This window comes from Triticum aestivum, chromosome 2A (assembly GCF_018294505.1).
Source record: "Triticum aestivum cultivar Chinese Spring chromosome 2A, IWGSC CS RefSeq v2.1, whole genome shotgun sequence".
NCBI classification, from domain to species: Eukaryota; Viridiplantae; Streptophyta; class Magnoliopsida; order Poales; family Poaceae; genus Triticum; species Triticum aestivum.
The window spans coordinates 144,608,423-144,622,335 of NC_057797.1; positions in this window are offsets into that span (position 1 = coordinate 144,608,423).

The window sequence follows — 13,913 nt, forward strand, 5'->3', positions numbered from 1 at the left end:
TTTTAGGAAATTTTAGGGTTGTTAGATTTTAGGAGATTTTAGAGCTTTGTTTACTGAAGATTATTGTTTGTTTACTCAAGTGTTGTAGCTGATATAGTTAATATCTTTTCTGTATAACATGTTTCATTAGGAAATATAGCTATGGGTTTATGGTTTTATGCATGAATGCTTTGTTTACTCCTTATTTGACAGTGAAGATAGTGCTAATATATTGTCTGAATATCTTGTCTGAATAACATGTTACATTATTAAAACAAAATCAATCAAGCACTAATTCTCCTCAATTTTCTGTAGTTTGGATGATGAGATATGGGAAATAAGGTACCATTTTCAAGGGAGAGATAACTTGGAGAGGACCATTTCTCTGTCAGAAATTACTTATATTAACATGTTAGCACTACTAGAGACTGAAGAGGGATATACTGAAGCTAACTACATGTTCTATATGAAAGAAGAAGGAAAGGGGGCAGTAGGAATGCAAGTTATTGACAGTGAAGATAGTGTGGAAGAGATGCTAGACCATTATGTTGAGCAGAAGGTGCTCAACATAACTATAATTAAGGCTAACGAGCCTAATCCAGGAGAGTTTAACAGGTCAAATATTGTGGAGGAACAAGTGCCTATAAGTAATGTGGGGGATTCCAACATTATTTCTATAGATGAGGCAGGAGTATTGTTCCCTATTGCTGTTGAAGACACAGTTGAAGAGCTCTATGATGTGCCTATTGCTGTTTTAGAGCCAGGTGAAGAGTCTGCATATATTAACACACAACAGAGCATGAATTTGAAGAAAGCAAAGGGCAAAGAGAAATTACAGGAAGATGTTGGCCCCTCTGATGATGAAGTGTTTGTTGATTTGAACTGCTGTGAGGAGGAAGATGAATTCATTGAGGAGGAAGAGCATGACATAGGTAATGAGGAAGATGAGATCATTGAGAAGCTGAAGCAGAAAAGGAAACAGAGAGAGGATCCTATGCATCACTTTGAAGGAGACACAGAAGTGGAAGAGATGTGTCTAGAGGCAGAGGACTCAGACACAGAACCTGAGACATCTCTTCCTCAAACATTCAAGAAAATAGGCAAAGCAGGCCCCACTACAAGATCACACCATGAAGCTGACATTGAGGTAATTCCTGATTTCATTCCATCTGATGATTCAGCTTGTTTCCCTGGGGACTATGGCATTAGTGATTCAGATGATGAGTCAGGTCTACCACTGCCTTGTGGAAGGAAGAGTCAAGCCAAGAGGGCCAGGACTAGGATCTGGTATGATGAGAGCAAGCCAGATGCTCATGAACAACTTTGCTTGAGTATGTGCTTCACTAATGTGTATCAGTTTAGAAGAGCACTCAGAAATTTTCATATCAGAATCCTTAGAAATTTCCAGTACCATAGGAACTGCAAGGATGGGATCATTGTGCATTGCACAGAAAGGGACAATGGGTGTCCTTTTTTCATGACTACATCCACAATTGCTCATGAGAAGACTTTTTGCATCAAGAAGATGAAGTTGTTGCACACTTGTGGGGCACATGGAGTGTTGATGCAATTTTGAAAAGAACAAAGACTAAGTATGGGCTGGAAGTGCCAAAGACCAAGGCCTACAGGGCAAGGTCATTGGTCATTGAAGTGGTGGAAGGTGACATGAAGGTACAATACACAAGGTTTAGGGATTATCTTCAAGATGTGCTTGATACCAACCCTGGGAGCAGATGCATTGCGACTACTAGAGAGCTTGAGCTCCATCCTAGCCCAAATCCTAGGTTCCACTACATGTTCTACTGTCTGAATGCTTCAAAAAAAGGTTTCTTGAATGGGTGTAGGCCCTTTATAGGTATTATATGCATTCTAAATTACTCCAATTCATTACCCACATCTTGTACTTAATAATGCACTCATTTCACTACCCAATTCTTTAATACATGTTTAGATGGTTGCTTTATCAAGCTTTCTATTGGGCAACAGATACTTGCTGCCACTGGTAGGGATGGGAATAACAACATATTCCCTATTGCAATTGGTATTGTTGATAAGGAGGACAAGGAAAGTTGGACTTGGTTTCTTAGCCAATTAAGAGCTTGCATTGGAGAGGGGAACAAGTGGGGCACATACAGAATCATCTCTGATAGACAGAAGGTATATTTTTCATTTCACAATTGAATGAGCAATTTCTAGAAATAATAATTTGTTATACTTGCTGCCATTATGAAGTTATATGATTAATACTTGCTGCCATTATGAAGTAATATGATTAATAATCTATATAATGACTTAAACAGGGGTTGTTGAATGCAATTCAAGTTGTGTTCCCACACTCACCTCAAAGATATTGTCTTAGACATATCTATGCAAATTTCCAGTCAGCTGGCTTCAGGAGTGAGGAGTTGAAGAAGCATATGGACAATGCTGCATATTCATACACCAAGAATGGTTTTGAGGTTGCAATGAATGAACTGAGAAAGGAGGATAAAGATGCTTGGAAGTGGCTTTGTGCTATCGCTAAAGAGACTTGGGCAAGGCATGCTATGGATCACACATGCAAGACAGACCTAGTAGTCAACAATCTTAGTGAAGTATTTAACAAGATGATACTAGATGTGAGGAACAAGCCAATAAGGAGCTGTGTAGATGGATTCAGAACTAAGTTGATGGTTAAGTACCAAGCAGTTAGAGAGAAGACAGAGAAGAGTAAGTGGGAGATAACACCCACTTATATGGAGAAGTTGGAGGAGTCAAAGAAGTACTCAAGGCAATGCACTGCATACATGGCAGGTCCTGGTATTTGGCAAGTCACTAGTGGGGAGTCTACCTACTGTGTTAACCTTGATAAGTGGACCTGTGACTACAAGAAATGGGACCTATGTGGTTGGCCATGTAACCATGCAGTTTCTGCCATTACAAGAGTGAAGGGATAGCCAGAAGACTATGTGCATGAGTTCTTCAAAAAACCATTGTATAAGGAAACATACAAGCACATCATCTACCCTGTACCAGGGCCTGACTGTTGGCCTAGGACACCAACTGCTGACATAGATCCATCGGTGTTCACAAGAGAAGAAGGGCAGGAAGCAAACGACTAGGAGGAAGGGGCAATTTGAGGTCCCAACAAAGAAGGATACATCAAGGATGGCAACTATCACCTGCAGCAACTACAAGATGCAGAAACATAGGTACACCTACTGCCCTCAGCCCTTGAAGCCTCATCTTCAGGCAAGAAAGGACAAGCACAAGGTATGGAATATGCACACTGTTGTCATTGTTTTCAACTTATTACCATGAAACTGGCACAAACAACTAGCCTCACCAGTTTTCATAGTTTTAATCATTTGATTCATCCTAATTGTTGGGCTATGATGTGTGCTTTCTTAGACAACCAGAACTCACTAACATGGAGATGGGGGAAGTTCTACTGCTACTGCACAGCCTGCAACCAGTGCACCACCTGCTGCAACTACTAGGGTTAGAAGAACAACTGCTACTGGTCATTCCCAGCCTGCTACATCTACGAGGGGAAGAAAATCAACTACTACTTGTACTGGTCCTGCCCAGCCTGCTGCTTCTACAAGGCAAGAAGAACAACTGCTGCTTCTAGAAGGGCAAGCATCACTGGTGATGCTTCTACTACTCCTTCCCAGGCTGCCACAAGAGCTTCAGGTTCAAGCAATGCAGCCAGCAGGAGAGGTGGAAGGCCCTACATGGCACCTAAGGCTGCAACTACAACAGAGGGAGCAATAGTAGGGTCTAAAAGGAAGAGGTTCCAGAGCACCAGGATGAGGGGTTACTTTTATGCCAGTGGCAACTAGTTAGTGCACTATTTGGTTGTTATCTTTTGAACTGCCTGCCTTAAGTATTTCTAAATTTCAAAAACTAAGCCTGAGAACTGCTATGTGTGAACTGCTATGTGTAATCAGTATTTAGCTTGAGAACTTGTTTGTGTTACCATGCTAAATTTGAGAACTGTTATGGATGATAACTTTTATGGTTGAGAACATGTTTGTGTCATCATCAATTTACTTGTTTGATTTGATGCTTTTTCTATTCTAAAAGATTTTGGCATTTTATGGTTAGTTTGGAGTGGTGGTTTTGTCGAGCCCGAGCACCCTAGAGCCTAAATGATAGCTTAGGTGGCTTTGTCGAGCCCAATCCACCATAAAGCCTAAATGATAGTTTTAGGTGGCTTTGTCGAGCGCAAGCCACCCTAAAGCCTAAATGATAGGTTTAGTTGGTTTTGTCGAGCCCAAGCCACCCTAAAGCCTAAATGATAGGTTTAGTTGGTTTTGTCGAGCCCAAGCCACCTTGAAGCCTAAATGGTGGGTTTAGTTGGTTTTGTCGAGCCCAAGCCACCTTGAAGCCTAAATGGTGGTTTTAGGTGGCTTTGTCGAGCCCAAGCCACCTTGAAGCCTAAATGGTGGTTTTAGGTGGCTTTGTCAAGCCCAAGCCACCTTGAAGCCTAAATGGTGGTTTTAGGTGGCTTTGTCGAGCCTAAGCCACCCTAAAGCCTAAATGATAGGTTTAGTGGCTTTGTCGAGCCAAAGCCACCATAAAGCCTAAATGATTGTTTTAGTTGGCTTGGGTTAAAATTCAGTTTAGTTAAAATTCAATAAGGCACCCCCCCAATTCAGTTTAGTTAAAATTCAAAAAGCCAATTAAGGAGGACAAGGAAAGTTGGACTTGCTTTCTTAGCCAATTAAAATCCTACCTAACACCATTAATCTACTTCCTACCTACCAGCCACCATTTCTACTATATAAGGCACCCCCGATTGCCACACACACAACATTCGAACCCAAACACAATCACTTATCCTCCCCCCAGCCGCCAGAGCAAACCCTAGGAGAGATAGATCTTGGAGAGATCGTCGATGAAGAATAACAGGTGCCCAGGGCCAGGCGTAGAGAGGCAAGAAGAAGGGAGAGAAGGCAACTAGCTCAGCGGATCCTTGCAGCACGCAACCGCAAGGACATGGAGCAGTTCCTCGAGGCATTCCCAGTTGGCCCCAACACTACTGATGATGATATCATCTACTGGGCAAGGAGGAGGGCCAATTTCCATCCTTTTCAGGTTACTAGGATGAGGTGGAGTAGGATTCTGTACCCAGATGAATGATATGTTCCTAGATCTACCTAAAGGCTACCTTGCTTTCTAGATCTACCTTGTTTTCTATTTATTTATCGAATCAGTTGATGAGTGCAATGTAATAAATCCTAGATTGTGGGTGCACTATGCATATTTTTGGATTATTAGGATTTTGTACCCTAAAGGCTAAATGCATATCTTTGTGATTTATGTGATGAACAATTTACCTTATGTAAGCATTTGCCCATTTAGTCCAAAGAAGCAGATTAATAATTGCAGATTCATAATAGCATAGCTCTTACTATAGAAAGCTAACAACATTACATAACTAGCCTAGTTTTGCATGCAGCTAGTCATTACATACATTACATAACTTAACTGGAGGTAGTTTTGCAGATAATCATTAGTCATTACATAACTAGGGGATTCCCAAAATATACAACCCCAATGCTAGCTATATTGTTCCAAGGCCACATATTAGCTTAACATAACTGAGGTGATGAACATCATTGTTCACTCATCAAGGATTGACTTGATCTTGGCAAGCTTGTCCTTGTTGCCATTACCAGCTTTCATAAGATCACCCACTAGAAACTCCAGCTTCTTCTTCTCCTCTATCAGCCAGTCCCTCTCTTTCTTCATCTCATCCCTCTCCTTCCTTGTGTTCCTAATGATCTCCCCCTGAGACCTAAGAATGCACTTCATCTCCTTCAGCTCCTAAGCCTTCTTCTCCATCTCCTTCATCTTTCCAAAGTCAGCACTCTCCTTCTCCTTGCTGATAGCTAGCTTCTCCATGTCTGTGTCCACATCCATTTGCTTCTGCTTGAACTGTTCATCACTCATGACCTTGTTGTTCTGATCTTCCCAATCAAACATCGTGGTGACTTCCTCAACCAGCTGACTATACTGATCCCCAAGTGTATCCAACTGCTTATTCACCTTGTCCAACTCTTTCTTATACTTCTCATGGTCAATCATTCTGCCATAATTCTCCTCATGAAACATCTCCCATATCTTCTCCAAACATCTTTGCAGAATAGAAGGCCATGGGGCATCAACCCACTAAGCAACTCCACAGTCAATACCATCCTGCATCAAGTATTACAAAATAAATATGCTAACTTCAAAAAGAAAATAGATGAGATATCCAGTGATTCAGTCATATTTGCAGATACAACAGACATTCAGGAAACTTCAAGTTCAGATCAATGTCCTAAACATGTTTCATTTACTTAATTTACTGACAGAAACTGATGCTTGCAAAATCACTGTTAAAAACATATTTCATCAACTGCAGACAGTCCAAATTGACTGAATTTACTGCAGACTAACTACTACTAACACAATTAACTGAATTTACTGACAGCAACCGCAGACAGTCCAAATTTACTGCATACTAACTACCAAATTTACTGCAGACAGTGCAAATTTACTGCAGACTAACTAACATTTGATTCTTGCAACTGCAGACAGTCCAAATTAACTGAATTTACTGATAGCAATTCCAACAATCTGCAGAATAACTACCACTAACACAAACCCTCGGTGGATAACACTGACCTGAGGAACAGCACATCCATAGAACCTCCTCCCAGTGTCCTTTCCTTCAAATGCAACATATTTCATGCATGGGGCCAAGTGCAGTCTACATGTGATGCTTGCATCTGCAGCTCTACCATAGAAGGATGCATCTATAGTGGTGTCAGGGTTCGCCTGCATTGTAGCACACTAGTGAACCGCAGAAAAGATAGCAACTGCTCCAAACATGGTCTCAAATTGAAGAACACTTGAACCCTAACCCTAACCCTAGGTGCAAAGCAGATATCTTACCCAGCGCTGCTCCAGATCCATGCCGACCAGCTCCTCCTCCTCGCTGCTCTCCTCTCCATCCTTCCAAGACGGCATCTTCTACGGCGGGGAGGGAACCGTGCCTCCGGCGGCGGCAACAGGGGACAGAGCAGAGGAGTGAGAGTGAGAGAGTGAGCGAGTGGAGTGGAGTGTAAGCGGCGGGGAGTGGGGGCTCTGTTTTGTACCGACAGCCCTAACGGCCGTCAACCCACTCGCTGTCTGGCCTTGCCCACATGGCACCTGATGGGTGGGCTGGCCCTGTCAGAAATCGTGTTAACTGCAGCAAACCGGTCATTTGTTTTTATTGAGAAAATTTACAAGCAAAGTGGTGGATTTTTGGGACGCACTAGAAATGTGGTGGCAATTGGATGCTTTAACTTCAAATGTGGTGGTTTTTTGCAATTCACTCTTAGTTAGAATGTAAAGAAGACTGGGGAGAGGAATTCAAGACTGTATTTACTGGAGATAAAAGTAGTGAACTCCACGTCTAAAAATTCATAAGTGACAAGGGCAATAGAAAGTTGAATGCCTCAAACTAAGAAACATCGCTGAATGAAACCTATGAGATACTAGAAAAAAGTGTTGTCAATTCAAATAGATGAAACCATGTGAATATTCTCATTTTTAGGAAATTCAGAAGCTTCAATTTAATCTCAGTAAAGATAGTGGATGTGGTTTTATGTGCTATATACCTGAAAAGTTTCAAAATCTTAGTCAATTCCACCTATCTATGACATTCGAAGAAAAGGGTAAATGCTTAATCAAAACGTTGCACGGCGATTGCACAACATCCCTGCAAAAATTCTAAAGACTGACCATGTCTTCAGACACCAAAACCCAAGATCTGTTGGAATTTTGCTAGTAGGCCTTTAGCCCAAAGCCCAACTAAAATTCTGAAATTCTCTTGGCCCATTCATGCACACATGTGAGTGGAGTGAGTGAGGCTAAAGTTTAGTCCCACCCCGGAAGTTGAGAGAGACTTGCACCTCTTTATAGGTGAGCTCTTCTACCACTTGTATGAGCATGAGAAGAGGAGACCTACATGTGCGCTCCTCCTCCTCGCTCGCCTCGCCACATCACGCCTCGTCACGACGCGCCGCGGGTTGCGGGATTGAGCCGGGCCGAGGACAGAGCTATACACGTTGTCTATATTTTTGCTGCTCGGGAAAAATTAATGAGTCATTAATTAATAATTAACGGACGCGTTAATTTCTGAACCGTTTCCGATTCTTTTGGATCGTGACGACTCGGACGTGGGGTTTACTCCCACGACCTACCCGACCCGCACTATATAGTCAGGCAGACGTCTACCCTAGCCGCCGCTGCTTCGTATGGTTTCTCACCACCGTTCCAGATCATTGCACCGCCAAGCAAGTCTTCTCCATCCCTCCTTTCGGCGTGCACCGGGAGAAGGGACAGCAGGCCTCCAGAACCCCGCCTCTCGTGATCCTGTACGGGAGAGGGGCGATCGGGTTTTTGGGGAGCACACTCGCGTGACTATTGGCAGCGACGACTTCGCGAACGACGACTTCTTCCCCGACCTCAGCAACCTCATCCTCGACGACATGGGCGACAACATCAACGCCGGCGGTGCTGCTCCCGCTGCACCGTATGTGATTCTATCCTTCCTGTTTGAGATCGTGGTAGAATTCATGTTTCTAGTATGTGCCCTAGATGTGATCTGTTCATCTGCTATGCTAGTTCACATGATTAGTTTAATCTCTGCTACTATAGTCATGATTTATCTTCTAATTATTTGGATTAAATCTCATAGTAACTTGCTCATATTTCCAACAATCCAAAAACCTAATTATAGGCAATTTAGTCCGAGTGGTTTTGCTGCGCATCTGAAGCTGCCTGCCTTTAAGGGGGTGCAATATAAGAGGTGGCGCATGAGAGCAGTCTACTGGTTTCAGACCATGGGCTGCTATGACGCCACCAAGGGCAAACCTGAGGGCGATCTTAATCCAGCACAGCTGGAAGCTTTCGAGAAGATCGATACCCTCTTTAAAGGCACTCTTTTGAGTGTTCTTGATGACTCCATTGTGGATTCGTATATGTTGTTTGACAACGGCAAGGACATGTGGGCTGCGCTCGAGGCCAAGTTTGGTGCCTCGGACGCCGGCAGCGAGTTGTACGTCATGGATCAATTCTATGACTACAAGATGACTGATGAGCGCCCTGTTGTACAGCAGGCTCATGAGATACAGTCGCTCGCAAAAGAACTTGAGTACTTCAAGTGTGTGTTGCCGGAAAAATTTGTTGCCGGAGGCATCATTGCCAAGCTTCCACCTTCGTGGAACAATTTTGCTACTTCCCTGAAACACAAGAGACAGGAGTTTTCCGTTGCGGATCTCATTGGTACTCTTGATGTTGAAGAGAAGGCGAGAGCAAAGGACACACGTGCTCGAGTTGCTGAGGGAGTTTCTAGTGCCCACATGGTACAGAAGAAGAACTCCCAGCCCAACAAGTTCAAAAACAATAAGAACAAAACTCAGGGCAAAGGCAAGTTTGATACAAAGAACAAGCCATCACATTCTACCAACTTCAAGAAGAATTCTCATAAGAAGGGGAAGGGACTTTGCCATGTCTGCGGTGATCCTAATCACTGGGCTCCAAAGTGTCCTAACCGCTTTGAGGAGCGCGAACATGAGAAGAGCGGCAAGTCCGCTAATGTTGTCATCGGTGATATTGATATGAAGGAATCAGGGTACGGTATTTTTCCTACCATCCTTTTAGTATTTCAATCCCCTAATTGGTTAATTGACACCGGTGCCAATGTACATGTTTGTGCTAATGCCTCCATGTTTTCTTCTTACCAGGCAATGGGGACTTCACTCGTGCTGATGGGGAACATGTCACATGCCATCGTTCGAGGTGTTGGTACGGTCGATCTGAAGTTTACTTCGGGGAAGACTGTGCGTCTGAAGAACGTTCATCATGTGCCGTCCATAAATAAAAATCTCGTTAGCGGTTCCCGTTTATGTTGAGATGGTTTTAAGTTGGTTTTCGAATCCAATAAAGTTGTAATTTCTAAGTATGGACAATTTGTTGGAAAAGGCTATGAGAGCGGAGGCTTGTTCCACCTGTCTTTGTCAGATATTTGCACTAAAGTTATTAATAATGTTTGCCACAATAATAAGTCTGATATTTCGCATTCACGGCTTTGTCACATTAACTTTGGTTGCATGACGTGGCTAGCCAATATGAATTTAATTCCAAAAATCACTACTGTCAAAGGCTCTAAGTGCCAAGTATGTGTGCAAGCTAAGCAACCTCGCAAGTCCCATAAGACTGCAGAGGCAAGAGACTTAGCGCCACTAGAGCTTATACATTCTGATCTTTGTGAGATGAATGGCGTGTTGACAAAAGGTGGAAAGAGATACTTCATGACGTTGATTGATGACTCCACTAGATATTGTTATGTGTATCTCCTGAAATCAAAAGATGAGGCTTTAACTTTCTTCAAAAACTATAAAGCTGAGGCAGAGAACCAACTTGATCAAAAAATTAAACGGCTTAGGTCCGATTGTGGTGAAGAGTATTTTTCCAATGAATTTGATCTGTTTTGTGCGGAACATGGTATAATCCATGAGAGGACGCCTCCCTACTCACCTCAGTCAAATGGGGTAGCCGAAAGAAAGAACTGAACTCTAACTGATATGGTTAACACCATGTTAGACACATCGGGTCTTTCCAAGGAATGGTGGGGGAGGCGCTAATGACTGTGTGTCATGTCCTAAACCGAGTTCCCACAAAGCATAAGACCATGACTCTGTTTGAGGAATGGGAAAGGAAAAGATCGAAACTCTCTTACCTACGTACTTGGGGTTGTTTGGCGAAAGTCAATATACCAATTCCCAAGAAGCGCAAGCTTGGACCAAAAACTGTGGATTGTGTTCTTCTGGACTATGCTTTTCATAGCATCGACTATAGATTTTTGATAATAAAATCTGAGGTATCCGACATGCATGTTGGTACGATTATGGAGTCGAATGATGCAACTTTCTTTGAGGACATATTTCCTATGAAGGATATGTCGAGTTCATCAAATCAGGAGATACCTACTCCATCTAGTGAGGAACTCACTGTAATTCCTGAACCCACCATTGCGGTGGAACACGTTGAGAATCCTGTTGAGGGTGAAAATGGAACTCTTGTGAGGAGTAAGAGACAAAGGACTGCAAAGTCCTTTGGTGATGATTTCATTGTGTACCTCGTGGATGACACACCCATGACTATTTCAGAAGCCTATGCATCTCCTGATGCTGACTACTGGAAGGAAGCTGTATGTAGCGAGATGGATTCCATCTTAGCTAACGGTACCTGGGAGATCACTGACCGTCCTTATGGGTGCAAACCTGTAGGATGTAAGTGGGTGTTCAAGAAGAAGCTTAGACCTGATGGTATGATTGAAAAGTACAAGGCACAACTTGTGGCCAAGGGTTATACCCAAAAAGAAGGTGAAGACTTCTTTGACACTTACTCACCCGTGGCTAGACTGGCCACAATTCGGGTGCTACTATCACTGGCTGCCTCACATGGTCTTCTCGTTCATCAAATGGACGTTAAGACAACTTTCGTCAATGGAGAGTTGAAGGAGGAAATTTACATGGATCAGCCAGATGGTTTTGTAGTACCTGGTCAGGAAGGAAAGGTGTGCAAGTTATTAAAGTCTTTATATGGCCTTAAACAAGCTCCTAAGGAGTGGCATGAGAAGTTCAAAAGGACATTAACTGCTGTCATCTTTGTAGTAAACGATGGTGACAAGTGCGTGTACTATCACTATGGTGGGGGCGAAGGAGCTATTCTTTGTCTGTATGTCGACGACATACTGATCTTTGGAACCAAACTTGATTTAATCAAGGAGGTTAAGGATTTCTTATCTCACTGTTTTGAGATGAAGGATCTAGGAGTAGCTGATGTTATCTTAAATATCAAGCTATTGAGAGATGAGAATGGTGGGATCACACTGCTTCAGTCTCACTATGTGGAAAAAGTCTTGAGTCGTTTTGGGTATAGCGACTGCACGCCTTCTCCAACTCCATATGATGCTAGTGTGTTGCTTCGAAAGAACCGACGGATTGCTAGAGATCAACTGAGGTATTCTCAGATTATTGGCTCGCTTATGTATTTGGCGAGTGCCACGAGGCCTGACATCTCTTTTGCTGTGAGCAAGCTGAGTCAGTTTGTGTCAAAACCGGGAGATGATCATTGGCATGCGCTTGAGAGAGTTATGCGCTATTTGAAAGGCACCGCGAGCTATGGGATTCACTACACCGGGTATCCAAGGGTATTGGAGGGTTATAGTGACTCAAACTGGATATCTGATGCTGATGAGATTAAGGCCACAAGTGGTTATGTTTTCACACTTGGTGGTGGCGCTGTTTCCTGGAAGTCTTGCAAGCAGACCATCTTAACGAGGTCAACTATGGAAGCAGAACTCACAGCATTAGACAATGCCACTGTTGAAGCAGAGTGGCTTCGTGAACTCTTGATGGACTTACCTATGGTTGAAAAACCAACACCCCCTATCCTGATGAACTGTGATAATCAAACTGTGACCGTCAAAATAAACAGTTCAAAGGACAATATGAAGTCCTCAAGGCATGTGAAGAGGAGACTGAAATCTGTCAGAAAATTGAAGAACTCCGGAGTTATTACGTTGGATTATATCCAAACGTCAAAAAAATTGGCAGATCCCTTCACAAAGGGTCTATCACGTAATGTGATAGATAATGCATCGATGGAGATGGGTCTGAGACCCACCGCATGAGTTGTCCATAGTGGTAACCCACTTTATGTGATCGGAGATCCTGTGAAGTAGAAGTGAGAGACAAGCTGTTGGTCAGCTGGGAGGAGAGTATCCCTATATTACCTATCACACTCCATGAAGATGCAATACTCTCCTGATCTGCATGGCAGGTTGATACTTATCTTAATGTGTTCCAAGTGGCTTATTCGGGTAAGCAGAGATGTTGTCCTACAGAACATCTTCTGAGGAACACACCTATATGAATTTGAATGTTAACGTCGCAGTCTGTGAGAATTGGGTGTTCTCTAATAAATTCATGAAAAGGCCCTGGAGTATGACGTATATACTCCACCCGCAGGGAAGCCTTGCGGCAGCCCAATATCGGTCAAGAATTTGTGTGAAACTAGTCTCGCAGAAAATTTGTAGTTCAAGGCGTAGTCCACTATTCAAGTTGTGATCTAGTGTAGTATAAATCTCTAAGTGGAAGTTCAACTTCACAGTCTCCACTAAGCACCGGTATATAAACAATATTTTGGAAATAAATGATGAGATGTGCCAATGAGACTTTGTGGGGGGTTGTTGGAATTTTGCTAGTAGGCCTTTGGCCCAAAGCCCAACTAAAATTCTGAAATTCTCTTGGCCCATTCATGCACACGTGTGAGTGGAGTGAGTGAGGCTAAAGTTTAGTCCCACCCTGGAAGTTGAGAGAAAGTTGCACCTCATTATAAGGTGAGCTCTTCTACCACTTATAGGAGCATGAGAAGAGGAGACCTACACGCGCTCCTCCTCCTCGCCATGCCACGCCTCGCCACGACGCGCCGCGGGTTGCGGGATTGAGCCGAGCCGAGGACAGAGCTATGCACGTTGTCTATATTTTTGCTACTCGAAAAACATTAATGAGTCATTAATTAATAATTAACGGACGCATTAATTTTTGAACCGTTTCTGATTCTTTTGGATCGTGATGACTCGGACGTGGGGTTTACTCCTACGACCTATCCGGCCCACATTATATAGTCAGGCAGACGTCTACCCTAGCCGCCGCCGCTTCGTATGGTTTTTCACCACCGTTCCAGATCATTGCGCCGCCAAGCAAGTTTCTCCATCCCTCTTTTCGGCGTGCACCGGAAGAAGGGACAGCAGGCCTCCGAAACCCCGCCTCTCGTGATCCTGTACGGGAGAGGGGCGATCAGGTTTTTGGGGAGCGCACTCGCGCGACTGCTGGCAGCGACGA